Genomic DNA, 27460 nt, shown 5'->3' with positions numbered 1-27460 from the left:
AAATCACAATGATAAATTTGGGGTCATTAATAAAACACTGAGTTGTAGTTCTGTGTAACTGACACATGACTATTTACTTCCTCCACCTCTGCAGCAGAGTGTGCAGGCCAGTGGGAGGAGTGGACAGCTGGGGGGTGTTTCCTGCTGAAACAAGCCTACACCTCCCTACATGGCTATAGGACTGGTGTGTTTAGTGTGCAGAGGGTGCGGACGCAGAGCAGCAGACCTGTAAGTGAATCCTTACTCCTATGCATGAATGAGAAACATCCAGCAGTGCAGAATTAGTAAACAGCTCTACTCTAAAATGCATTAGGACTGTGCACCTTTGTGTTTTTACCTGACTCACCTTTAGATCTGCAGAGTGGAGTTTGTTTTAAAGGCTGATTTGCATCTCAATGGTTTAAACTTGCAGCTACTGTGGGATGGACTTTGCTTCTTTATCACCTCAATACATCACCTTAATATAAACTGAGGCTTGTTTTTACTTCATTCTGGGGTTATTAATGCCAGAAAAGATTTAATTTAGGATCAGATTCAGTTGTTCCACCCTGTGAAGTCACTTCATACTGCACATTTAAGCCTTATTTTCTATCATATTCAATATGTGAGGGAGAGTTGTCCTTTTTTAAAATGTGTGTAAATGATTACTGTATGCATTTATTAGTTTAAGTCTAATAGTAATCACTTAGGCTTTTACATTCTGCATATTTCATACATATTCGTGCATATTTTTAATGGCGTATAATATGTTTTGCATATAAAGTCTTCAGAGTAACAGCAGTCTTGAATAGGAGCCATTTTTAAGGTATAAAAGAAGCAGAAATCAATAATTTTGCAACTGTAATGTACTCTCCTGCTCACTTTTCTTTAACTTCATGTTGAAGTTTAGAACTGTGTCAGTCAGCTGCTGGAGTTATTAACTCTCTCAGAGTCTCTCAGATTTTATTACTCATTATTATGGGTTACATTAGTCTGTAAAAACTAAAGTTTGGGATTATATTTCAGCTTTAGATGACATTAGCTGCTGTCTGTAAATGAATGAATGTCAACTCTTTGCCTGAATGTAATCAGGAAACATCAGTTACACTGGAACTAAAATGTATTATTATTATTATTATTATTATTATTATTATTATTAAAGGACCATACTGCTGTTTTTTCACGTTTAAAACATCTCCATAAAGGTCTGCAACTAATGATTGTTTTCTACGTTAATAGCATTTTACATAAAAATTAAAAAAGAAATTAAAATTAAGCCTCACAGTTTTCCAGAAAGTAAAAACACCCAGAGACATTTCATTTACTGTCATGGATAAAGCAAAGAAAAGCCCAAAATCCCAAATCGCAGCACGGTAGTGTTTTATATTTTGAGTGTGTTTTCTCTTTTTTCCCACTGTACAGTGTGAAGGAGCGAAACTGTTTGGCACTGCTCATCCTCTATAGCCTCACATGTGCGTTTCAAATGTGTCTCCCCTTACGTCGGTCCACTGTGGGGTTTTCACATAATACCGTGTGGCGTCTTCGATACCAGACTGTCAATGCAAAACACATGGCAGCACCAATAATCCACCACTTGTGTTTTTTGTTCAAACTCTTTTGAAACATGCAGTGCTGAGATTTTTCCGTTTTATTGTAAAGCTGTTTTCAGTTTTTGCGTTACACGATAAAGACTGTTGAGAAATTCAAATCAGAATCAGAATGTATGGAAGTTAATTGATGACAAAACTCAACAAATTCAGGCTGTTATCATTCTGTAAGTCTGAGTTTTAGAGCTCAGAAGGTGCGGAACAATGTTTGTGAGCGACTTTACATCTGCAATGAGTTAATAAAGCAGTTTGAAAGTTAAATCGTAAAAATTGAATAATTGTGATATATAAAATATCCTGGACAAAGTGGCGTTTACCAAATTTAAACATGTAACACGTTAATGATTGAGTTGCCTAACATGTATCTATGTTAACATAGATACATGTTAGTTTTTCTGGTCATTTTGATTTCTAGCAAAGTTGAAATTAAACTTTGTTTTCATGTTTTATCCCATGTCAGTATGGCTCAGAAACTTTAGAAAGAGTGATCACTGTAGGTCCAGGAGAGGTGAGATCTCTACTGTCATTTCATGTCTTGAAATCAGGTTTTTCTTAAAAGTATCTAGTGAAATTTAGCAATATTTTAAAATATGTATTAACAAATCATGAGTTTAAGAACAAGGACCATGAAAAAATTATGTTGTCACATGTGCGATATCCAAAAACTATACGAACAAGTGAATTTTTCATATTTGAAATTACTTTTCAAGCACTAAAGATTTACTTTTGCTTGGCTTGTAGAGAGGTGAGGTAGTGTGTCTGTATATTTTAGAGCGCAGCAGTTTCCTCTGCTCTGTTACTGAATATGCTCATTATCTGCTGTGTAAACTTGAAGCAAAGCACACTTCATCAGATTATCTAACAGATTGTAACCTGTTTGATACCTTTAAACCACACGCAACATTTTTAAAATACTCTCAGTATGTTTGTCATTATTGAACTTCCGTACTTCAATTCACTATACAGCCGACCCCCAGACCCACCCCCTTCATATGCAGCTCATCTGTTTTCTATTGTACATTTTGGACTTTCTCCTGAGCAGAAAAACACTCGTGTTTATTACATAACACTTGTGTAGGGACCTAAAATTTGTCTGTGCCACTCAAAGGTGATTTCATCTTCATTCAGTCTGATTTGATTTATAGAAAAATCCCCTCATTACAAACAGGCTGTCAATTCAATGCAGACAGATTTTTCTGATTCCCTCAATTCTCGACTGATTATTTCTATTGGAACTGAAAAAAAGGTCCATAATATTAATATTCTTAGATGTTTGTCTGTGCAGGGTCCCTGTGAACGTTTTGTTAGATTACCAGGGGGAAGACCTGGCAGCCTTTTATCAGATTTGGCTCGTTGTCATTCCCAGGTCATCAGATACAGACGTTTGTTCCCTCAGCGTGTGATACGGACCCTTCGGCATTACTGAGCTTTCATCTAACTCCAATATGAAGCCATCCTCGGCTAAATTTGACACTCAGAGGAACCGATGTCGTATACAGAGCGAGAAATGCCGCGGAGGGCGGGAAGGAGGGGGGCAGATGGATCTAACAAACACAGACCTGCGCTCAGAAAACTTTTGTGAGAAACTAAGTCAGTATTGTTTTAACGATGTAACTTGCGTTTTTTTTTTTTAACATAGTGTTGCTCAACTTGCGTAGGCGTGTGCCGTACTTTAGGTACTTATTTTAACAGAAAATGTTTTTATTCTCAACCTCACCAAGTAACACGAACGTAATTACAACAGCTTGACAACGTTATCTACGTAGAAAAACACAGAGATGAGCTCTGTTGGCTATAATCGAACGTAGGTCAAAAACTTGCGTTGCGTGCTCATGGAAAACGAGAACCATCAACATAAACAGGAAGGCACTCCAAAAATATGAAAAACCTGAAAAACGAGGAGGAATTACATCACAAAGCCTTTACCATAGTGGCTAAATCATTAAAAAAACCAACATGTTTCGAGCACTGCTGGTCTTCGTCAGGGCTTTAAAACGTGATCTACGTGTTAATACGTGTTTCGTGCAGGAGACAGCTGTGCGGCACAGACAGAGGCTAAAGGATGCCCTCTGCGTTGGTGTGAGACCCCAAGGGGAAGCAAAAAGTGTAGTTATTTGGCGACTTGGGAATGGAAACGTGTTGAATAATGTGTCCAGACTGGTGTTACTCCACTGCCTGGTTGTGTTTTTTTAATCTCCTGCAGAATGATGGGATTGTTTCTGTCGTCCCCGGAGAGCTAATATTTCTCTAATGTTCGATCACAGTCGTCATACAGGATCTTTAAGTGTTTGTGGTACGTCACAGTAACTCTACACTACTGTACGTGTGTTTTTATCTTCTGTTGTATCTCTGTAGGTTCACTTTCAGTGTTGGGTGCACTGAAGCATCCTTGTATGATTTATAGTAGGATTATTGAAGATATAATTCATCCCTCATCTGCACAACATCTGCTGCATCACACAGCCTGTCACTGTTACATCTCTATTTCTGCATCTACTAACTATCTCATCATCTACTGTCTCTACTTTAATGGTCTTTGACCTCCCAGCTCCATGAACCTGTAGATTCACAACATAAAGTGTGTGCACGCACAAAAACAGATCTGTGGATACGCTTTCTTCTGTCTGATGTAGACAGCAGTGCGTACATCTCGTTCTGTTTCACGAATCTCAAATATTTATACGCTAGTACTTGTTTTGGCCACAAGAGAGACTCGTCGATGAAAAAAACGGCAAAGCAGTGCAATTCTGATCTTGTCACATTGCTGTGGTTTCTGTAATTTTGAGGTGCCCCGTTATTAATTCTTCAGGTGTAAACCACCATCAGCATTCAAATCTCAATCATCAGTGTTAAACAAAACAAAAATGAACAAAAATGATTCAGTAATAGCGCTAATATTGAAAAACACTTTGCAAAGGGCAGAGAAAATTAATTAATTAATAAATAAAATGAAACACATCACTCAAAAGTAGTTTTTAAAAGTGCCATTGATGTTTTTGAGGACTGCAAAAAATCAATCAGTTAAATTGATAAACAACCTAAAACATTTATGTTGTTTTTTTTTTTTGCATTTATTTTTTATTGTAAAGCGCTTGGAGCTGCATCCTTCATATGAAAAGTGTTCTAAAAATAACATTTAAAAAATAACATCATTTTCAAAAAAACCGACACAGTCGCAGGAGTCACGGTGACCGCTCCTCGATAACGCTGCTGATTTATCTCCAAACACGGCGCTGCGTTCACAAACACTCCTTTTCTGTCTTTTATCTTTAATTGCAGCACAACAAGAAGCTTCAGGTGCTGGCTCTCAAAGGTCAGCACTGCCCAGGTCAAAGGTCAACAGATGTGAGAGGCCAGCTGCAGGCCGTGCATACCACACATACATCAGCACTACACACCACATACACACTAATGGAGGAGAAACACACACTTTGATAAAGTCAACATGGCTTAACTGCGATGAGGTTACTTCAGAGTTTAAACCCCTTTTTATTAGGTGTTTAGGCTATTTTTCTACTGTGTGTATATCATAGATCTGCTGCATGTCACTGTGTGTGTGTGTGTGTGTGTGTGATACAGACGGGAGGGAGAGGCCTTTTTTGGTCAGAGTTTATATTTCTAAATGAACAGTCATTAGCGTGTAGAGTCGACAGAGGCAGGAGCCAGTCAGATGGTGAGATTAGGATCAGCGGTGCTGTGATTTCAGGATGCAGGTCACTCCCCTCAGATACTTCCACGTGCTTCTTCAGGGAGCTGATTCCCCTCAGCTGACTCGATTTTCTGCCAGCGATTTCCTCCGTTTACCCAGAAACTCTGCTGAGATGGAACACGCATCTGGTCTCTGTGAAAAACTTAGACTTAAGTATGAATCATAACTTGGCAGCAGAGCGTCCTGGTCCCTGTCCGTGTGGAAGCAGAAATGTGTCTGTGTGTCTCCAGTTTGATTTATATTTTCCCATATGAGTTGACGTTAGTCTTGTAAAAAGAAAATGAAAAAAATCAGAAAAAGGCTGCCGGTGAAATTTTAGTCTTTCTACAACAGTGGGTTCGTGCTGATAGTCGTTCAGATTGTATTCAAGAAGGTTTATTGTCATTCGAAAACTTGAGGTTCATGAAAGGGAAACCAGTCTAAGCACTGAGGTCCCAGTAAGCAACAATAAGATGGGACGCTAAAATCTATAACCGACAGAAACAACAAATAAATACAATGAAACAAAACAGTAGTCTAAGATTAATAAAACAATATTGCAAGGATAAAAACGGTAAAAATTTAAAGCAGCTCAGCAGGTGTGATGGAGGATTTCACACAGAATGTAAACTGCACAAACCAAATGTTGAGTCTGTTAACTGAGCTAATGTAAACAGTGGACCACACATGCACACACACACACACACACACACACACACACACAACACACATGCACACACACACACGCACACACACACACACACACACACACACACACACACACACACACACACGCGCACCACACACACACACACACACACACACACACACACACGCGCACACACACACACACACGTTGTGTCTGCAGACGGATGATTCTCTCAGCCGCACTGATGAATTATTTCCTGTTTATCTGGTGTCAGGGCTGAACTTTGAGATTAAGAAGTCTCTTTGGTTTGTTTACTGATTAATCAGCACGAAAACTGTACAAAACAGTGTGATGGATAAATGGAAAAACACTGACATTGCAGAAAAACTCTGAGCAGCCTCAAATTCTTTTAAAAATCTACAAATTATTTGTTAATTGTAGTTACCTGTTGTAACTTGTAGTAATTTTACACCTAAACAGTACGCTAAAATATGTTTCTGAAAACATCTGAGGTGAGAAACAGGCGATGCATTAACAGAGTCTTGATTCATTTTGGATCAGCGCTGCCTAGTTTAACAGTTCGACTGCAGTTCATGAGCAGAGATCCACATGATTGACAGCTGCATAAGACGCTCTGATTGGTTATTTTCGTTCACATGCATTAAGGTCATTTAAAACTCGATAAGGCAAGGACGCTCAACTTGCTTCGTTTTCGGGCCACATTTGCAAAATGTTTGGAGGCCAGGGGCCAGTCGCAGCAGCCACATACATGTTTCTAGGATTTTGGGACATTTCTCGGATTTTCGGGTGTTTCTAAGATTTTAACATGTTTCTAGGATCTTGGGATGTTTCTCGGATTTTAGGACATTTCTCATATTTGAGTGTATTTCTAGGATTTTAGGATGTTTGTAGGATTTTAGGACATTATGGGCTTAGTGAAGACTGTTGGGGGGGATTCCTCCGTTCGCAGTTTATATCATAATTTAGAAAAACAATTGGGGCCAGCGGCAGGGGCCCGAATTGTCCCGCAGTCTGATAGTCATTGTCTCTGGTAGAAGGCAGTATAGGTGGCAGAGGAGTGTGATGTTTTCATATGTTAGTACAGCAGTAGTTTCAGGAGTAGTCACAGTAGTTTCAGTAGTCACAGTAGTTTCAGTAGTCACAGTAGTTTCAGTAGTAGTGGCAGTAGTTTCAGTAGTAGTCACAGTAGTAATCGCAGTAGTTTCAGTAGTAGCCGCAGTAGTTTCAGTAGTAGTCGCAGTAGTTGCAGTAGTAGTCGCAGTACCGTTATTGTTCTCCGTGCTTAATAACTTCTGTTTTTTCTCCGTCTAGGATCATCAGTCTCTCTGGGCTTCCTGTCCTCCTGCTGAAGGTCCTTTGAGCCGGACGCTGAACCTGTTCCAGGTACGACTTCTCTCCCTTCTTCACGTCATCAGTAACACTGAGTCAGAGCCGTGAGGCCGGCAGTCATAAACATCTGACAGTCGTTTGGTTTCTCTTTCCTCCTCTGGAGCTTTTTGCAGTTGTGACTTTACAGATTAATCTCCGTAACAGACTTTCACTGTATCACAAAACATACATTCAGCACTTTGAATGAGCCATAAAACCTCCTGTGTTTAATGAACGTGTCCCTGCAGCCACTCGGATGATACTTTTCTTCTTCTGTGCTTTAATCCTGCCTGAGGGGGGTTAACCTCCTCAGTTATGGTCTCTGTGGTGACTTCGTCGGAGCTCACAGTGGGGTTTTATTTGTAACTGAGGCTGAAGTTGGCGGTCGGCCGGCACTAGTGATGATTGAGTTAGAGGAGGTTAGTTTGCGGCTCTTAGAGATGATGTTGATGTTGTTTGTGACCAACAGTAATTACAGAGTCAACTTTCTTCAGGATGTTCCTGCTAACTTGATCTGCTGAGGAAATCCGTAATGAGGAATTTCCTGCAGATACACGTCAGCCAGACTTTAAATTCTGCCTCTGTAAGCTGATATTTTAAATGTGTCTCTCTAGTACGAAACATTTGTTACATTTGTCCTTAAGTTTTCCCTTTGTCACTCACTCAGCAGTCTTCATTTTCATGGGGGATTTAACCAAAAGAGCAAACAAACAAAAAAGCTGCAGATCAGCAACAGTAAATAAGTCGAAAACAAGAGAGGGAACAAAATAAAAATCCTTTAAAGCCATAAAAGCATGTCACAGAATCCTTCTCCATAATGATAAGCAGGTTCAGAGGGTTCAAACTGACTGAATCCAGACTAAACAAATCAAACAGAGCTTCATACTGAGTTTGACAGCATTCGTTTGTTATCAGAGTGAAGGATCAGAATAAGAAGCTGGTGCTGTGGTCCAGTTCAGCTGCAGACAAACTGCAGGGACAAACAGCAAGAGCAGATCAGTGAGTTCAGCTCAGGCCTTCGACGCAACTGAGCTGTTCAACTAAACTCTTTTTAGATTGATTATTTGTGTATTGAGGCCTGAAGTGGTGAAAGTATCCTTTATAACAATTATTACAGAAAACACTGAAAAAAAATGTAATTCAGAGCAACAACAACACCGTTCATCATCTTGTCAAAATTGAACGTCGATCAGTTTATGAATTCTAAACAGCACGTTGTGATTTACACAATTCACCTGTTTACATATAAATATTTTTACATGGAACCAATGAAAAGTGACAGTGATGAGTGCAGCGTTTATCAGAAGTTGAACTTTCTCAGGAACCAGATAAACAGACCGTACGTGCAGAAGAGTGAGCGCGGTGAGGCGGGGCTCTTCCTGAGGTCTTCTTTTCCTCAGTAGCATTTTGTGATGATAGATGTGTTGGTCCGTTCAGAGCGGAGCAGCTTCTGCAGACACGAGTTTGAGTTCAGACCCAGCGGTACGAACGGTCGAGTTTCACTTTAAATGCTCCTGAGGTTCCACTGCTCCTTTTGTGCCAAGAGTAAGCTCTGCACTCTGACAGTGTGATGCCACCAACAACCGAAAGGTACACAGAGTATATTTCACCCGTGCTCCTAATGAATGGTCCAGCTCCAAAAATTAAATTATGCAATGTGCTCATTGCAGAAAATCATCAAATACGCTGATCTCAGGAAAAAACACTTTGCTTTTCGACTAGTCGAGCCGTAGCTGTCGCTGCATCTGCACTTGTCGCCGCCGTCTGCATGTGGTTGTTCTTCATGCTGGTGGGAATTCTTCTTCTTTGGGCTTTTAACGGCAGACTAGCGCACCTGTAGGCGTATATGCTGCCGCATCTGGAAGACTTGTGTCCCCAGTATCTACGAGACGGGAGAAACGTGAATACGTCAGAATTTTGGCATCGACTTGGTCCTGAAGTATCGGTCTTTGTGACATTCCTGCTCTCCTTAAAATGTGCTTTGTGCAGAAAGAACCAGTTAAATATTGTTGACGTGTTTCTTTTAGTTGCTAAGACTGTGCAGCTCTTTCAGCCTTAAATCGTCTTCACCTTGGACACAAAATGAAAACAGCGAGTCAGACTGCGATCCTCAGAGAAGTCTGAGACTGAGCAGTGACATTTTTCATAAACAGCTACAAATGTGTTCAAATTTCGCTGGTGTTTCTGGCAGCAGAAACATGATGAGAGTGAAGTCATTCCTCTCTGCTGTGTCTGTATCTGAGAGCTTTCGTCCAAATTCAGCCCCTCGCTGCACTGACGGCAGACCATAATTCATTCTGCTTGTTTTCTGTGGCGACTAACATTATCAGAAACCCCGCAGATGCTTGCTGTGAACTCTGAGTATCCTCAGTCAGCAGAGCTTTGGCCCGTTTTATCTTCTGCAGGGCTGAAGGAGCAGAAAGTGCTGCAGAGAAGACTGACCAGAGGACATCAGATCCACTCGTGCGTCACCGATTTAGTGTCGTTAGAGAAAAGTATTCGGTGATTTGAACAGAAGAAAGGAATTTATTCAGTTTTCACTTTTGAAAAGCTGTCACTGCGCTCTTTCCACGCGCCACAAATCCTTCTTCTCTGTTTTAAACCACCTTAAGTGCATTAGCATAAAATAAATGTGGTAAACCTCGACATTTTTAAGAGGCGCGAGCTGCCAGACTGGGACTGGATGGAGGCTGATGGTTTTCATGTGCTCTGGCAGCCATGTTGGCGCTCCTCAGTGAACAGTTGTGAACAGCTGGTTGTTTCTCTAAACTTGAGATCTTACACGCGTTTAATGATTTGTCTGGTTCTGACTCCGCTGTAATCATAAGTCCATCTGGTTGTCGGCATGTTAGCTAATTATGTGTCTGCTCAGCTCGCCATCACAGTATTATCAAGTAATCAGATCCTTTTACTGCAGTAAAAGTACTCTTAACACACTGTGAAAATATTTTACTATATGTGAAGGTCCGGCATTGGAAACCTCACTCAGAAGAGTTACTCTTTGTGCAAATTTTAGCTGCTCTGTTGGCGAGAGGCGAAGACGGGCTGTCACAAAATACCGTCCGTCTCCTTTCAGGCAGCGCTCGAACATCATTCTAGGGCCGGCTGATATGGCTTTAAAATAATATCCTGATATTTTAAGGCTATAGCGCGATACACGGTATTTATCTTAATATTTTAAAATGTCCTTTAAACTAATGTTAACTACTAAAATACAAAATTATTAAATGAACTACAGTTATGATAAAGTTAAATCAAGTATCTACTAAAGTTGAATACACTAATGTTATAATACTATTTAGTAAAATACGGTTATAAGGAAGTTCAATAAAGTAATTTTAAAATGAGATTTTTAAAGGGATAGTTATAATTAGATCAGTCGAAGAGTTGCTTTTATTTTGAAGGATCTGGCTCATCTCAGGCCGAAAGAGTCGATGTTTTTGCCGTCGACTCGCGGTCAACGGTCGGATGTTAGACAGTTAAACGGACACTGCGGCGCCTTTAATCGTGAGGATTCATTCACTGCGAGCTACGATCTACGATAATCAGAGGCATTCAATGCAACAAATTAAATTTGTGCACACAAATGAAGCAAGTTCAGGGTATTATTATGAATGTCATCGATAATTTAAGGGCAAGAACGAGTCACGGTTTTACTCGTGATACATTCAGTCTCCATTGACGTTCTTTCTCTTTGGTCACTTTCAGTCTGTGAGCGCTCCTTTAGCAAAGACGCTAATCTTAAAAATAACAGGTCTGGCTTTGTCCTGGTGAACAGCGGTCGAGATGCAACAAACATAGAAACCACAACATCTCCGGCTAAATGCTTTTTAAGTGCAGAGTTAACCACAAATTACAGAATTCAGTTGTTCATTTCATTATACTCCAATTTGCTTTTCTCAGACATTTTTTTGATGTTTTAGTCGGCTGGTTTTCGCTGCCAGCTGCTGACCTGCTGCTGCGTAAAGTGAACATCGGTCTAAATGAGCTGTTTTGGGATTAATACGTATTGATTTTTGGACTGAGAGACTTGGATAAACTTCAGATCTTCGTGGTGTGACATTCTGAATTATATTTTATTGATGAATGGATTGTTTCTGTGAACAGATTGCTCATTCATACACCGGGTTAATTGCAATTAATTAAATCCATTTATATCTTCTTGTCATACTTCTCCTTAAACCCTTGAACTCAGTCAGGCAGAGCTTCGGTTTGTCTGATGACACGCACTTTTCAGATTCCCGAGCGTGGAGTCGTGGCTGTTTTCCATCAGCGCTGGTCCAAACATGGTCTCTATACGTTGAAAAAACAAATTCCTTCGTTTAGATTATCCAGAGCACAAACATCTGCCTTTCAAACAACGCAATCACCAACAGCAAATCACAGGGAGAGAATATCCACAGCGCTGGTGTTTGGTAAAGTAAAGCGCCCGGGGCCACATCCAGGGGCCCGGGGGAGCCGGCTGTCCTTGGTGTTTGACAGGGACGTTACAGCATACAGCCGAGCTTTGCCTTTGTATTTTTTATTTTTTTTAGGTAGAACCGACACATGTTAGCATTTTACAGCGCGGTTTAGATTTACTGCGGGCTGATTATCAGAGTTTCTGAACTCTGACTGACCTCCTCGCTGCTGCGCTCACATCACTTCTCTCTGATTTCTCCTTTTGAAAACAACATAATTTTAATTCAGATCACTACATTGCCAAAATTATGTGGACACCTCAACATTGCACCCATGTAACTGATTAATATGCAGCTATGCTCGTCTCTCTGTCAGTCCATCTCACCTGCACTAGATGGCCAAAATATACGACACACAAACATTGCACATTTGCTCCCATTTACTTCCTGCTCACTCCACTCCAGGACAGCAAATACCTGCAGCCAATCAGTAAAAAGAGTCCTTTGACACCTGTGACCTGCTGACCTGCCCTCCGGCTGCACAAAACTTTAATTATTGTGGCAAGCCCCACTTCGCTGCTGCTTGGTGTCGTTCCTGTGTAAAACTGCTAAAATGGTATTTTTAAATGTCAAAAAATTAAAAATCTGTTTCCTAAAACCAAAGGTGGCATCTTAAATTGTCCAGTCACCTCAATTTTACTGCAAAACTGATGATTTAAAAACAGGTAAAAGCATATTTATTGTAGTATATTGAGTTGTTCAGCCCCACTAACCTCACCGTCTCTCTCTGTTTACCAGGAGACACCTGTCTCAGTGTATACTCGCCCCAACAATTTAAATGCAAACTTCTTTTTTTTTTTTAAAGTAGCCTTAAAATGAGGTATTAGAGGCCCCCACAATTCATAAAATAAGGCTGTGAAATCCTGGAGTGACTGTGGGTGAGAGAAAAGATACAGAGATAACAACTGAAAAGATGTGACGAGTGAACAATTTGGCATTTGTGTTTGAAAAACGAAGATATTTTGCGATTAACGATTAATTATCTTACTGTTGAAGCTCTGACGGACTCAAAGTGGCCGACTCCTTTTTGTGTCACATGAGCCTGAACGCAGCAGGTGTGTTTGGGATTGAGCTGGTTATTGGATTTATTCACTAACAACAGTTTTCTGTTTTTGTCCAAAGCATTGGTTTATAGGTTTTAAGTTCTTACTTTATAAATTGTGCATGGTAACTACGGTGTGGTTCTGATTAGGAAAAGACCGATGATTAAATAAAACTTGGCGAGGCAGAGTTGGCTTTAGGTAAGAGGGTTTGAAATAAACAAACACAAACTGTGAACACAAAGCCGGAGGAACATTATTGTCTAAAATGTCGCTGATGGCTGTAACGTCAAGAATCTCCATCAGCGGAGATAAAAAAAACAAACTGGGAAAACAAACATGTTTAACAGCTTGCCAGTGACGAAAGCTCTTGGAATATGTTGCTGTGGAACGTTGTTTAGTCACAGCTGAAGACTTTGGCTCCTCAGGTGAGAAATCGAGTGACATAAACACGGAAAGACGTCAACAAATTTTGCGATAATTGATTCAGAATCAGATTTAATGGCCTGATGTCACGGCCTCCAAACATGGTGCCTCCTCACAGACACATGAATGCAATCAGATAGAGACGAAACACACGACTCCGCTCAAACATGTGCTCGCAAGATGTGAATCTGAGCGTGGAGGTCGCCGTAATCTCTACCTCATCCAGGGTCAGTCCTAATTGAGGCGCTGGGGAGCCTCCAGGGCCGGCCGGCCTCTTGGTGGGTCTGTTGAAGAAAAGCCGACAGCTGATGACAAACACCGAGAGAGCAGCTGTGAGCGCCGCGTGTTATTGGTCTTTGTTTTATATGTTTTTTCTCGTTAAAGGAGGTTTGTGTGAGTTTTTAACAGCCTGATTGTTGTGATCTTTTTTACGACATTCGCTCTGAAAAGTCAGACAGATGAAGTACTGAGATCAGTGAAACTCCTTCCAGCTGTGCAGGTCATCTCTGCAAAACAGCCGTCTAAGACCCCAAAACCAAAGACCTGAAACTACACAGACCCGCTTTCTCCTCGGCTCTTCCTCCGTCTCCACCAGTTTCTGCAGTCGGTAGAAAAGATTCTTGATAGTTTACAGCTTTTGAAAGATTGATGCCATAAAGCGTATTGGGACGTGGGTGGCAGGCAGGTACAGTGTGTATTTTGGCACCTGATTTTAATCTGTGTCTTAGCGCACGTTTGAGTCGTGATTGTTTGGCTTTAGCCCACAGGAACTCTTCGTTAGAGTCTACTTTTCATCAGTATGCATTTTTTATACATTTTTGTCCTAACAGACTGCAGCTGTCGGTGTGTTTGATGTGTGTAGAAATCCGTCATTAAGAAGCTGGATTCACTTGTTTCCTGAAACAGTGGTCTGTGACCTTCTTGACTTGTGATTTCATTGCTTTTTTTATAGACATTTTTGGATTCATGACAGTGTGACGTTGGACTGGGAATGAGGGAAGGAACGAAAGAGCTCGAGAACCAAATCAAGTCAAACCAGGAGTTTGTACTTACGTGTTGAGCTCTTTAACTTTGACTTTCGCACAAATTGCTGCAAAAATACGGCCAAATTCTAACAGTTATCATCAGTTTTGTGGGTAAGGGTTAATGTAAATATTAATGCTTTTTGGAGCCAACTGCAAACCCAACAGTTTACTGTAGAATACTGTAATAATACAGTAAATGTAATGGTACTGTTGAAGTAATTTACTGTACTGACACTGTAGAATAATGTGAAGAAGCTGGCGACTACATGTAATTCAGCTTAAATCTAAACTGTAACAAATTGCTTAAAAAATACAGACAAATTCTTGTAGTATTTTAGAGCTGTTCTCTTAAAATACTGTAAAATACTTTATATCTTGATATTTTTGGAGCCAAAGTTACTGCTGTAAAACTCAGTTAAATTGAAGTTCAAAATACAGTAAAACACAACGGCAAAGGGGAAAACAAACCTGGAGCGCTTTGTGTTCACAATGCACAAAAACCGAACCACCACGGCCTTAAAGCGAACTGAACGTGTAATAATATCAGTGCAGTCAGTGATGTTCGTTTTCCAAACTCATAGAGGAAGATTTAGATGGTTTATAGTCGACACTAAATCCTTCCAAAAGACTATAAAATGAAAGATGGCAAACTGAATGTACCGTCGAGTTTTTAAAATGTTTCACCTCACAGCGTGCTGAGCTAAATGTTCGTGTGGTTTGTTGCTTTGTTGTAGGCTTTTGTCTCCTTTGCCAGTTGACTGTAGATGAATTTATTCCATAAATCTGTTGTTTTTGTATTTCCAAGAATAGAGACGTTAGCTAATGTTTCTGGCGCAGACTTAATGTTGCTGAAATATAAGATGCTGTTCTGGTGGAACAAAGTCAGAAGACTCACTTTCTGTTTCAAGTCGTGATGTTCCCTTCACCGAAAATCCATAATATAAATGTCATCTTGAAATTTACGAGTATTACTACATTTTTTACGTTTAAAAGCAGAATGATTCAGGGTGTCTTGGTGTGTTATTCCTTGGACTGAGGTTAAGGCTTTCTATTTTTATCAAATCTGTACATAGTTTTAGTTTTCCATCTTTGAATCCATTTGTCTTCAGCTTTCAGCACCTGCAGCAGGAGCTAAAGTCAAATGGAAACCCAACCTGTGTGATTTGTGTTATATAGTGGCTGAGGAGGTCCAGACAACTGTCTTTCCTTATCGAGAAGAAAATGTCCAAAGTCCTCCAACACTCTCTGGTCATTTCTGTAGTCAGTGAAGGTGAAGAAAGTGCACCTGAAACGATTATGTCATTACACTGACAAACGTGTATTTAAGCGTGATTTTCAGCCTCAGTGACCCGTGAAGTGAAGGCCCACAAACACGTGACGTCCCGTTAATGAGAGAGTAAAACCTTGACCCTCCGCCTCTTCAAACATCACTCTGGCTTCAGTCCTCCTGAAGCTCAGCTGGTTTGTCTTTGTTTCACACAACAAATTACACAGAGAGAGAAAACACTGAGGACAGTACAAGAAAAAAAGGCGCAAACTGCGTCATCAGCGTCCCCTGCACGGTCTCCACGGACCAGAGGTCAGTCTGCAGACCCTTTCACGAACCCGCTCTATTTCATTATTCCCCTCACGCAGAGTCGATGCAGGGCCTGCAGTACGTGAGGCAGAGATCACTGACGCATTATTCTAAAGAGCTGTCAGTGCATTTACCGTAAAGGTCACGATAAGCGTGCAGCGGTAGCTGGTTTGACCGCACTGTCACTCTGTCAGCCCCTCAGCCTCGCTGGTGGTCCAGCGTCTGATGCTTCTGCATCGCCTCGGCCACCAGGCTGACGGTGTTCGTCTCTTTCGCTTATTTTTGACTGACCCGGTTTTATTGTTAGACGTTGTACGGCTCTTGGAAGTGCGTGTTTCAGCAACTGTTTGTGCAATCCACCAAGAGAATAATGTAAGATTAACAGCTATAAAAAAAAAATAACACCACAAAATCTGAATTTAATAGCAGACCAGATGCGATCAAAACAAGAAGTCAACAACAAACAGCAAAACTTGTGCAATTTTCTCCTTAATATGACAACTTAACAAACAGACATACAGACATAGTTATAATACTCATAAATGGACCACACTCACTGCATCTTGTCCCATAGTTTTGCAGCATTTAGGAACACAATACCATCTGAGATTTTCATAATATCCTGGTGTTTTCTTTTCCTGGTTTTAAAGGCTGCGTTACAGTAGTGATGTTATTTCCTGAACTTACCAGACTGTTCCTGCTGTTCAGTTATTTTCCTTTACATGCTTAGTAATTCTATCTACATTACTGATAATTATTTATGAAAAATCTCATCGTGTAATATTTAGTGAAAACACCAATAATCAACTCTACAATAACACTGCAATCGTGTATCACAATATAGCCTTAAAATATCCAATAATATTTTAAAGCCACATCGCCCAGATATAGCTGCAATTAAATATTATTTCCATGATTGATTGATCTGTTCTAACTTTTTATTAAAGAAATGGTGACGGGGCGAACAGAGGTGCAGGGCAGAGGAAACAGAGACGTCGGTTAGTTCAGGTCACCTTAGTCTCTTTCACTGAGATCCCGACCTCCACAAGTCTCATCGCCGCGTGACGCCACATCAGTCAACTCATCCAACCTAAGAATGTGGGAAAATGACGCAGGAATGTGCAGAATGTGGGCACATCTGTGCACACCTGCCCGGTCACCTGTCGGGGTGCTCGGTGTCAAAGACCTTCCTGCCTGTCTGAACACAGATCCTTAGAGAGCAGAAACTGGCCTTCGGCCGACCTCCGCGGAGCCTGAGGCCTCTCCGGCTCTCTCACCAGTCCTATAAGCCTGACTCCAGCTCTAAACAACGGGGCCCCTCCACCTTTAACATCAAACACTTCTTCTACACCGAGAACCGGAAAATGCTGCTCAACATTGACTAAATAAATAGAGTTGGAGCGAAGCGCGGAGGTCCGTGTAAATATCTTTGGATGAGTAAACGATGCAGAGACCCTCCTCTCAATCAGCCTGTCACCGGAGCGCTCGGCTGTGATTACCTTCACATGCTTCACATTAAACTGAACCCCATTTCCTCCCCTCGTGGGGGCCTCAGACATTTGGGAGGTGATTAAACGCAGGCCTGAACCGTGTTTGTGGGGGCGGGGCGGCCGTGCACGCATGTTGAGTCATGCATACACACATGCATGTACGAAGCATGATCCGGCTTAACGCCCCACATAAAAGGAGGCGTGTACGTGGAGCCAAACTGCTGGCTATTGTTACTTTTGCTGCGCTGCTTTCTCACTCAGGAGGAGTTTCACTTTTCAGACATAATCCCATTCACCTTGAAAAAGAGTCACAGCTCAGTTTCTCCTTGAATTCTTCAGCAGCTGGTACCAAAACCAGCAAACCGGAAACATCTGCATCCAACTCTCTTTTCATCTCCATGCAGCCGGGCTGCAGGATGATCCCCACAGAGGGACGGTGAATTATGCGTAATACTAAACATAAAATTCAGTGGAGATGCAGTCTGCTGGCAGGAGAGAGGAGGTGGAGTGGGCGAGTTTTAGGAACAAAGAAGAGGAAAAAGATCAATTCAAGGGAAACATTCGAGAGTGGAAATACAGCGTTTGTTTCCAAAAAACAGTACAGTGCGCTCAGCAGAAAAAATACAGACAGACACAGACAAGCCAAAGAAATATTCAGAAACTAAACTTGTTTTCTGAGAGCTATTGTGTTGCTGGATTTTGATTTAATGTAAGTAAAAAATGACAGCCCATGACTAATAGATTTTTAATGAATCTGTTAAAGGGAAACATCACCTATTTTCGGCCACTTCTTTCCATCTATTCAGTGCCTAAATATCCCTCCTCCCCCGAGAAAAACACCATGAAATGACGTAATTAACGTAATTTGGTGACGTTTTGTTGGCTCTCGGGGCTGTTGCTCAAACTACAGGCTGTATTTCTGCATTTTCATATTGCTCGCCAACTGCCGCCAGTACTCAGAGAGTAACTGATGGAGAGACGCTCCCGCCCCTCTCTCTGAGTAACAGCTAGCCAGTGTAAGGATCTAAGAACTGCAGTAATGTGGTCATATTTCCTAGTTTTTGTCAGGACGCTGGCAGCAGTGTGCTGAATACGATGAAGTTGCAGAGCCGCTAGTTTTGAAATGTTGTAAAGGCGCGGGTGAGCCTTTCAAGGCTGCGATCGCATGACAAAAAACCCTTTCTGTGTTTTCATCACAGCCTTCTAAAATATGCGGGTTATGCGTGAATTTCTGGCACATCATCATGTGTACAAATTTTGGGACATTACTTTGCGTAGGAAGATGTGCATGAGGACAGCCTGATTTTAAAGGACGTTTGATGGTGCACCATCAGCCTCTAGTTGAATACAGATGTTTGCATATCACAGATATTTTAAATAGTAGTCTGTTTTTCTTTAAATGTAACTTTGCAGCTCTCCATTAATTATCTGAGCAGCAGTTCAGGGTGTAAACAAAGAGATGTAATGATGGTGGCAGTGAGAGAGCAGAGAGGTGACATTTGAAATCGTTTCCTGGTCATCTGACCTGTGATGTGGCCTGACAGTGTCTGTTGCCCACAGATGACAGGAAATGGCACTATTATGGCGGTAAGCAGAGCCAGATGCCGACAGAGGCTCTCTTAGTCTTCTGGCTCTTGTTGCGGCAGAAACGGTTTGAAGTCATCTGGCTGCCGGAGCTGCAGGATTCTGTGGAAGGCGGACAGAAAAAAAGCTGGAACATCAGCACATTTGAGAAGTTATGAAGTTTGGCTCAGTGGTTGTGTGAGAGCAAAAAGTATTTGTTACTCATCAGTCATCTCTCTCTCCGAACAAACCAGCTAAAGACGCATGACTGATTTCTCCGGAACAAGGAGGACTGTGTGGGAGGATCTTTTCTCTCGTTTCTCGATTAGTTCTGCTCACACGAGAATTAATCAAATGTACGTGAAGTGTCTGAAGCTGCAGTTCCTCTAATGGCCACTAGATGCTGGTTGCATACAGGGCTGGATCCAAATATTTGGCTATTTGAGTATTCGTTAATTTGGTCAGTCTTTGTTTTTTTGGTTTTCGATTAAAGCATTTGGATATTTTTTTTTTTTCACATAACGTAATGCTGGTAGGTGCGGTGTGGCACAGTGCATTCTGGTCATTGTAGGTTTTCTACCTTCAGAGCAAAAGCAAATCCCACAGTCCCTCTTCTCTGTTTTCTCTGGATATTAGTTTAAAAAGTATTTGCGTCTTTCTACTGCAAGGACATTCTAGTTTGATTAAAAGATCAACTTTCCAGCAGTAAAATACTTCTTTACTCACTGAATCGATGAATCGATAAGGATTGATTGATTTGTTCCTGAAAAATGACATTGAATTATTACAGACAGTCAGACAGTGTGAAGAGCGTACAGTTCAAGTTTCCAGTAAATCCTGGCAGATGCTGTCTGAAGACGACGGCTGAGGTACTTTGTTTTGTCTCCATAGAGACAGTCGTCCTGACAGCTTCACCTGATCAGCTTTTTTTGTCCTTTGAGCAGCAGCTGAAAACGGAGCCGATCATCTGACTCCAAATCAGTCAGCTCATCCAAATATTTGGTCTCAATGTAAAAACAAAAATGTCCTGCTTCATTTCTCTGAAAGTACATCTGAGGAGAAACTGTACCGTGTATCAGTAAATACCGCTGAACAGATCAGGTGCTTTGGACTTTGAATAAAGTTTAAGTAGTAATTATAGAATATTTGTACTGGGTTTTGAATATAGAAAAAACATCAATACAAAAACAAGATATAAAAAACTGCAATACACATCCTTAGGCCGACATATACACATCGCAAATAAAATAAAATTAGATTTAAGAGAGATTGCATTTTCATTTAAGATGCAGAAGGGCCTCAAAAGACGTATTTCAATATTTAATACGTTGTGTTAGTTAGAAATTTAAACATATACACTTAGAAACGTGTATTTCAAAGATGAAGCTCCAAACAACTTCTCACCCTTCTTCTGCTTGTTTGTGCTTTTTGCTCTCTCCATCCTCCGCCGTGACAAATGTGTACTTCTCATCATGCGGCTGTATACGTTTTCCTGTGATCCCGAGGCTTTCGGTCCACAGCTGCAGCTCCCATTCATCTTTCAGGAGGCCAACATTAAAGTTTCGAGTTAAAGCTACAAGTTTAAAGACTTGAGATGTCACAGATATCAGGGGATTGTGAGTGTTTAGCCTCGGCTGGCTGTTTCCGCTCGGTCACAGTGTGCTGGTAGCATTTGCACGTTCTCCAGCTGCTGCCGATCTGTCCCCGTGACCAGATCGCATCCATCAGGAGGAAGTTGACTCAGTTGGCCAATACGAGGACACTTGGTCCCCCAGATATTAATAGGAAGAGTATTTGGGGATGGATGCAAAAAAAAAAAAAAACGAGACAGAAAAAGACATTATTTGTGTATTTTGGCCGTAGTTTTACTGGTTTGTAGATATGGATGCTTTAAATTCTTGCTTATGATCAAAGATTTGCTCTGAAAGTGCAGTTTCTAGTCACAGTAACTGATTTGCCACTTTGATCTTCTAATAATCTTTGAAACAGTCGGGTCTTGATTTCAGATAAAGGTGAACAATACAGGCTTCTATTTTCCCATTGATTTTTCCATCATTAGCGAGTTATTTAGCCGATATTAAAGGCTGCTTGTTAGTTGGATGGAAATTCTGTATCTGGCTGACTTTTGTAATGTTTCTGGTTGATTTGTTTTAAGCTGAAAAGGGTCTTAAATTTCATTTTCTGGTGTAAACCGCTGTGTTTTTATCGTGCATATTGCAAAAAAAACGTCTTGAATCTTGAATCAAAAGATCGGATCAGACTCTGCAGCTCAATCAAGCCGATCTTTATCAGTCTAAAAAACGCCTTGACCGGCTCCATTAGCGATCTTTGAGACTGGATGGGGACATCACTACGAGATAGAAGGAAAAAAGTGATCGGGGATGATCCGTGTAGCAGACGTGGAAATAAAAGAGCAGCATTGTTCCTCTGCAGAGTGGAGCTAGCTCGTCCTTGTGTTATTGTTTGGTTTTATGAGGAAAATGATAGTAACGGACCATTATTTTAGGTTTAACATAACCCTATTTAGTTTATGTTGACATGTTAACATAAATCATAAAGGTTATAATTCTGCTTTATGTCTGGGTTTTTATAACAATAAGGATAAACTAAAAGGATCGACTCCCTCTCAGTGGATATTCCAGTCCTGAAAGAAGGTTTTTTTAAGTAAAAACTCATTAAAACATTGTTAGTTAATGAAGTACAGTTCTACTGTAGGCCGAAGTCAGCAGGGGATGCTAACAGACACATCACTCAGTCCGTGCCATATGTGATTAATCCTGTGTTTGTTGTTTTGGAAAGATGGAAAAATGACACCAACCTCAAAAATCTTTGGACTGAGATTCGACATTAGCATTTATTTGCTCTGCTTGAGTTTGTTTTGCTCTGATGTTTTGAATTACGCAGACTGGCTTTGATCAAATTCCCTTTTTTCTTTTCTATGGCCTATTTCACTTGTTTCTGTAAAGCATTTTGTGACATTTTGAGTCATAAAGTATTCATATTATTATTTTTAAGTTAGTAAGTTAAAGTTAATTCATACAGCACCTCTCAAAGCCGAGGCAACAAAATAGTGGTTAAAAGAACAAAATATGAGCACAACAATAATATTACATCAGGAGAAAATATCAGCTCAAAACAGAGTACATGATTCACGCAGACAAACATTTAGAAAAGAGATAGGCTATTATGTTAGGTTGCTATCTTTGAATGAGAAAGATTATTATGATTATGATTATTATTATTATTATTGTTATCATTTTTATTATTATTTTCATAGGATATTATTGCTACCATTCATTCGCCCCTGGTGATGAATCCATCCTCTGCTTTCTCCCATGCTACTTCCTATATTATTATAATGGTGCAACAAATTACATTTTTTTCTTCTGTCAGTGACGTGCACGTGCACGTGCGCGCGCGCACACACACACACACACGCAGAGCGCAGTGATGAGGTCGATCGTTCCTCTGAACTCTGCAGAGATGTATCTTCTGTGTTGTGATACAGACTCCAGGGGTGAAGTGATGATTTACGCAGGAACGGTCTTATGTCACTCTGAGGAGGTGAGTTCACGGCAGCGTACAGGGACGCATAATTATCAATAATTACACGATTTTGCAGAAAACGCCCACTTTACACGCTCTTAACTCCTCAAATGTTACCAGGCTGCCAGATCATGACTGTCAACTGTCGAAATCACTGGGAAGGGACTGCTCTCTGTCTGCTCTTACGACATCTAAAATAACAAAAAACAGATGTTTACAAAGTGCTTTAACAGACAAAGTAAAAGCAAGAACGATAATAAAATAAACAAAATTTGTTAATGAATTAATTTATTTAGAGATGTATCAATAATAAACCCATCCTTCAGTTATCTTATCAATAAAGGTGAAAGTTCAGGGGTAGTTTTCATAATATTAAATACATTTAAGATGTTTTTAATGGTTTATAATTTTATTTTGTTAACTTTTACAGCACTTTTGAAATTACAGTATTTTCTACTTTGTGCTAGTAGTACAATTATCTGAAAACATCTTCCATCACTAAATACTTGAGCTCACACATCAAAGGTTTTAATTCAGTTCGTCTTTTAATGGGGCATTTCCCGACATGTGCATCTTGTTTGCTGTGCAGCCCGTCACACTACAGTGTATGGGGGGTTTATTCTGGGGAAAAAAACAAAAAGTTTAGAGGTAACTCAAGGTCGCGGTGGGCGTGGCCTGTTTCCACGTCTATAAACGTGCACAGTTTGTTGTAACCTGTTGTGAACATGGCGTGTCTCCCTCAAGGGATCTCTGGCTGCCATAATATATTTAAGTGTTTTCAGGTGACGGTGACTAAATTGATGGAGTTATAGTGTAAAGATACTGTTTGTTGATTAGATGTTTACCTTCATTTGTTAGAGTTAAAAGGTACATTTTTGCAGCACTTCTGACTGTAATAGAGTATTTTTTACATTACTATTTTTACTGGACTGAATTATCTCAACACTTCTTCCATCACTAAGTGATGTGGTTAATCACCATTAGACAAACATGGTCCGCTAACACTTCAGAACACACATTAACGGTTTGAGTAAATTCCTCCTTTTATGCACCGTTTTCTTCGTTTGTTGTGCAGCCCACAGCGCCACAGCTCACAGGGGTTTTATTCTTAGGAAAAACGGGAAGTTTTGAAACAGAACAGAGTGTTTGCATCCTGTTTTCGTTGCTTTAAATGTGTGCAGTGCTTGTGACATTATTTGCTGTTACAAAATAAGGGACAAATTTAAAGTGTTTTCAGGTGTTTATTAAACATTGGTTAAGGGAAGTTGTGAATGAAGTACTTGAAAGCCATACTTGAGTAAAAGTACAGCATTCATGTTAGAAAATGACTTTGGTAAAAGTTAAAATCACCTATTAGAATATTATTTGAGTAAAAGTCTTTAGTATTTCAGGGTTTCCACAGATCCATAAAAAGTCCTAAAGGTTACTGAATTCATTCATCCAAAAATAAGGCTCCGCTCTCATCCTCAGCCTGTCTCAGCCAGTGTCTCCGCCGGTGTCTCCGCCGGTGTCTCAGCCGGTGTCTCAGCCTGTGTCCACTCCGCTCTCATAGTCTGCCGGTGTCCCCGACGGTGTTCGCTCCACTCTCATTCTCCACCAGTGTCTCCGAATGTCCGCTCTGCTCTCGTTGTCTCTCATTGCTCCGTGTCTCAGCAGGTGTTTGTCTTACACTGTCAGCTGCAGGTTCATGTCTTTGCTTGTGCAGTAATCAGTTAATGTCCTCTATAAGTGTCCAGATGATTCAGGTGTCTTTAGCAGAAGCTCCCAGCAGCTGCAGGAGAAGAGCCCTCTAATCTGCATCTACACACGTCTCTGAGGCGGGGACATTTAGACATGTGCGGTCTCTGAGTAACTGAATTATCATTGTTGTTGTTATTACTGTTAAATCTTGTTACAAAGTAAATGCAGGTTTCCAATCGAATCCCAGTCTTGCCTATCGCACCAAAATGTCTGGAGCTGGCCCCGATTAAAGGTACGACAAAATTCAATCTGTCACTAAAAGTATCAGTGTCACGATGTTCGTGGTGTAACGGTACACTGAAGTTACAGTTTGATGCAACTTCAGTACAGTATAAAACTTTAAATTTATTATTTATGGGGATAAACATTATATTGAATTTGTCAGATGAAAATCGATGCACGCGCATCCACACACGTTTCCATTACATATTTGCGCAAAACGTAAGCGATATTTTCAAAATGTGGATAAAACAAAGTTGAGCTGACTGTGTTTCCACAGAGTGATATTCTGCAACTTCTTCTATAACTAGTGCACTAGAATATACGTAAATAAACATCAATCTTAAAGGGCTGTGGTGATAACATCCCAGTAACCATGGTGATGGATGTTCAAAACTTTAGCAGCTTTATTTCTGTTGCAGCCACCGCACTAGTCGTCATTATTTCTATCTAGTCTATGTCATACTAAACATTTTGGCAAAATAAAATTGTCTGTCCTCAATTTCGGTTATTAAAAATTAGTCTTAAAATGCATTCCAACTAGACGACTTCCGGGTTGAGATGACTTCCGGGTTGCAGGGCATGGAGTGGGCGTGCAGGTGTCTAGCTCCAGCAAAGAGCGTTTCATTTTACATTTTAAATCCTACATTGCTGTTTTAAACGTGGATTATTTGAGTTTTTAATCATAACAGCTCCAGCACTACGACGGGAAATAAGTCTTAATCAGCGAAACGAGCCAAAACAGACTCGACTGCGTGTAGCTCAGCCGGTGCTGCTAGCGGGACATAAACAACAGCGCGTATCTCAGATTGCCTGAACAGCACCGAGCAGCGTGAGCCGCGGACTTCAAGTCAGCGTTTGAAAACTTGGATGAGATCCAGACCGAGGTTTAGGCCAGGGACAACGTGGGGTAGCGGATCTGATGCGGAAGACGTCAGCTAGCACCTGGAGCACCTTGAAGCTACGTGCTCCTGCTGCGGGAGACAAGAGTCCGAAATCTAAACCCCCCGATTCAGAGGAGGAAGACAGGACATCCGGATCGTGGGTCTACCAGAGCCAGCTCTTACCCCAGCTCCTCCTCCATGTTTTTGGCCATCAGCTGCTGTCATCTCCCCCGCAGCCCACCGCAGTCCCGTACCCGAGCGGACCCGCATCATTTGCTTCCATCGGTACCAGATTAAGGACTCGGTGATGTGGAATATAATGGACACAAACTCCGCTTCAGGCGGACTGTGAGGCGTCTTGGCTGTTCTGGAGGCGGTCATCCTCCTTTAGCCAGAGCCCGGGGGAAATCCGGACTTTCTGTCCTCCTGAGACTTTCAGTCTGATCTCCGTGAGTAAATAACTGTGGACAAATGTCCCCTGTGTCTCCACCATTCTTGTGGACTAACTGATGCCCTTGTCAAATATGCTGTTGGAGGTTTCGTTTGTGTTTTTATCTACGTGTTATTACTAACCCTGTGAACAGTGAGAGACTGATGGAGCTGGCAGCTCATCTCATTATCTGGCGTGATTTGGGGTTTTTTTATTTTTGATTTTTTTTGTGAGGCAGGAGACACCCAGGGAGAAATTTCATTAACAAGGTGCAATATCAGAGAGGAGCATTCAAGCCAACCTTTGTTCCACTGATGTTGATAAAGATGTTGGGTCTGTGTCACCTGGTTGTTGAACTGCTGAATGCGTTTGTGGGACTTCGTGCAGGCAGGAAGTAGACTCTTGGTGTGTTTGTCAGCAGAGCAGCGAGGTTTGATATGAGGCTGCTGGTTGAAGTTGTTTCCATTCCTGGGTTAAATGACTGTAAACATCCCCTCTCGTTTCTGTGTTAACAAACAGTCATTACTCTGAATATTTTAATGAACATGCTGGGATTAGGCAGGGTCGCCCTTTAAGTCCATTCGTTTTTGCCATTGCCGTCGAGTCACGATCGCCGGCAGCAGGGGGCTAAAGGGGATTTGGCGGGGGAAGTGTCGAACATTAGGTCTCGCTATATGCAGACGATTTACTTCTGTTTGTCTCAAAACCAGCCGCTTCCTTATCAGAACTCACCATATTAGAGTTTTTCAGTGAGTTTTCAGACTGTAAGCTTAATCCAAATAACAGCGAGCTCAAACTCAATTATACAAGTTTTCCGTTAAAGGTGGCGACTGACCATTTCTTCGGAATTTCTTTGGAATTGCCACCACACACGTTTTTCGATTCTTACAGGTCAGGCATTATGTACAGCGTTTAATACCACATTAATACCGTTTCTCTCAGTGTCAAAAACTATCATGTCCAACCTTTACAGTCTCTAAATTACACTGTCCCTCATTGGCAGAACCACCCGGAAACAGGACTTCAATTCTACTTTCACTGATCACACGTGATTTAATCCTCGATCGCATGCGTTCCTCCTCCGTGTGTGCTCGCCATGACCTCTTCCAATTTTAAGTTGTCCATCGTATCAATATATCAAAGACCAAATTAGCTGAAATGTGCCTGGATGTGGACCCTACATGTCAGAAATGCAAAAGTGCACCTGCCTTCACATGTACTAGTCCTGTCCCTCTTCAGTAAAGTTTTGGACTTTCAGACTGTTTTAGAGACCTTTCACCGTCAAATTGAGCCAAATCCTTTGTCGGCCATTTTCGGCATTGCTCTGGATTTGGACCAAAAACTGAAACTGAAAGTGTGTGTTTTTACTACCTTGTCGAGCTGTCTTTTCCTGTTCCTGTCTTACCCTTTCTTTTTCTTCCATATTTTCTCCTCATGTGTCATTTATTTCCTTTATTCATTCTTCCTTCTCTTATTTTTTTCTGTCAGGACTAAAGGGTGTAATATGTTATGTAATATGTAATGTCTTTTCTGTAGAGGTATCTATAATTATATCTATTTATTATTATTATTATTTTATTTATTTATTTTTTAGTCTTTTTTCTTTCTTTTTTAGTTTATTGGTCGATCATTTAGAATCTGTGGTCGGCTGTGGGCGACTTTGCTTGTGTTTGTGATTTGATGGGATGGATGTGTTGTAATGCAGGTAAAAAAATCATTTGTACAGTTACTGTTTTATTCAATATTGTC

General features: G+C 40.9%; 1 protein-coding gene across 1 annotated transcript in view; it reads left to right on the top strand.

Annotated features, from left to right (window-relative positions):
- The first annotated feature begins 188 nt into the window (after window positions 1-188).
- Window positions 189-27460, top strand: part of col6a4a (collagen, type VI, alpha 4a) — a 70081-nt gene continuing 42809 nt past the window's right edge. The window contains exons 1-2 of the mRNA XM_042489514.1: window positions 189-228; window positions 7256-7327. The gene's annotated coding sequence lies outside the window, so the exon portion shown is untranslated. The remainder of the gene's footprint in view (window positions 229-7255; window positions 7328-27460) is intronic.

Source organism: Plectropomus leopardus, chromosome 7, assembly GCF_008729295.1.
Source record: "Plectropomus leopardus isolate mb chromosome 7, YSFRI_Pleo_2.0, whole genome shotgun sequence".
NCBI classification, from domain to species: domain Eukaryota; kingdom Metazoa; phylum Chordata; class Actinopteri; order Perciformes; family Serranidae; genus Plectropomus; species Plectropomus leopardus.
Note: the sequence above shows the minus strand (reverse complement) of the source record. Positions and strands in the feature narration are given on the sequence as shown.